This window comes from Physeter macrocephalus, chromosome 15, assembly GCF_002837175.3.
Source record: "Physeter macrocephalus isolate SW-GA chromosome 15, ASM283717v5, whole genome shotgun sequence".
NCBI lineage: Eukaryota > Metazoa > Chordata > Mammalia > Artiodactyla > Physeteridae > Physeter > Physeter macrocephalus.
In genome coordinates, this window is record NC_041228.1 from 23,993,625 (window position 1) to 23,995,750 (window position 2,126).

The following is a 2,126-nucleotide window of genomic DNA, read 5'->3' on the forward strand; positions in this document are numbered from 1 at the left end:
CTGGTCTATTGTGTCATTTAAAGCTTGTGTTTTGTTATTAATTTTCTGTTTGGATGACCTGTCCCTTGGTGTAAGTAGGGTGTTGAAGTCCCCCACTATTATTGTGTTACTGTCGATTTCCTCTTTTATAGCTGTTACCAGTTGCCTTATGTATTGGGCTGCTCCTATGTTGCGTGCATATATATTTATAATTGTTATATCTTTTTCTTGGATTGATCTCTTGATCATTATGTAGTGTCCTTCCATATAGATGGGTCTTGTTTTTGTATCCATTCAGAGAAACTGTGTCTTTTGGTTGGAGCATTTAATCCATTCACATTTAAGGTAATTATTGATATGTATGTTCCTATTACCATTTTCTTCATTGTTAAGTGTTTGTTTTTGTAGGTCCTTTTCTTCTCTTGTGTTTCACACTTAGAGAAGTTCCTTTAACATTTGTTGTAGAGCTGGTTTGGTGGTGCTGAATTCTCTTAGCTTTTGCTTGTCTGTAAAGCTTCTGATTTCTCCATCAAATCTGAATGAGATCCTTCCTGGGTAGAGTAATCTTGATCGTAGGTTCTTCCCTTTCATCACTTTAAATATATCATGGTACTCCCTCTGGCTTGTAGAGTTTCTGCTGAGAAATCACTGTTAACTTTATGGGAGTCCCCTTGTATGTTATTTGTCATTTTTCCCTTGTTGCTTTCAATAATTTTTCTTTGTCTTTAATTTTTGCCAGTTTGATTACTATGTGTCTCGGCATATTTCTCCTTGGGTTGATCCTGTATGGGACTCTCTGTGCTTCCTGGACTTGGGTGGCTATTTTCTTTCCCATGTTAGGGATGTTTTTGACTATAATCTCTACAAATATTTTCTCGGGTCCTTTCTCTCTCTCTCTTCTCCTTCTGGGACCCCTATAATGTGAATGTTATTGCGTTTAATGTTGCCCCAGAGGTCTCTTAGGCTGTCTTCATTTCTTTTCATTCTTTTTTCTTTATTCTGTTGCACAGCAGTGAATTCCACCATTCTGTCTTCCAGGTCACTTCTCCGTTCTTCTGCCTCAGTTTTTCTAGGTGTTTGTTCTTTAATTCTTCTAGGTCTTTGTTAAACATTTCTGGCATGTTCTTGATCTTTGCCTCCATTTTTTTTCCGAGGTCCCAGATCATCTTCACTACCATTATTCTGAATTCTTTTTCTGGAAGGTTGCCTATCTCCACTTCATTTAGTTGTTTTTCAGTGGTTTTATCTTGTTCTGTCATTTTGTACAAAGACCTCTGCTTTTTCATTTTGTCTTTCTGTGAGTGTGGTTTTCGTTCCACAGGCTGCAGGATTGTAGTTGTTCTTTCTACTGCTGTCTGCCCTCTGGTGGATAAGGCTATCTAAGAGGCTTGTCTAAAGTTGATTTTTTAGTCCACACATTTTTATGTGTATAGCCAATAAAACAGTGTGTACCATACTATATTAAAGCAAGATACTTGCTTTATATATATATACTATATATATAGTATATATATGTATATATATTGCAACAAGTGGTAAATATATATATATGTATGTATATATATTGTATATATATTGCAACATATATTTATGTATATATATTGCAACAACTGGTAAAAACCTGAGAACTTTGAAAGTACACAAATCATTTTACAATTGTATGTATGATGTTTTGACTCAATAAGTATTAAATCCATAGTAGATATGTCAGTAATAGGTGTTGTGAATGTGAGCATTTATCTTTCATCTGTATTTCAGTGGTGTTGTAAGTCTTTCTCATTTGGTATGAGATTGTACTATATTGATTTCAAAAGAAAGATTTTGTGAATGTTGTTGTGCAAAATTATATAAGAATCGCCTTAAAATAGGAGTCTCCTTTAACATATATCTTGGTCCAGAATAAATGAAATGTATATGAAACGTGAAAAATGAATGTTTCATGAATTATCAATTTACATGCAAATTTCATCAACTTTCCTATTACAATCATGCCTCATTCTGTAAAGCCAGTAGCCCAGAATAGATTATCTATGACAGTATATCTGTGAACTTCTATGAATTCACAAAAGGCCTTTTAAATGATTGCTGACCCCTGGATATTACAGACACACTTTAGAGTGTAAGTAAAATGTGGTACACAACACACT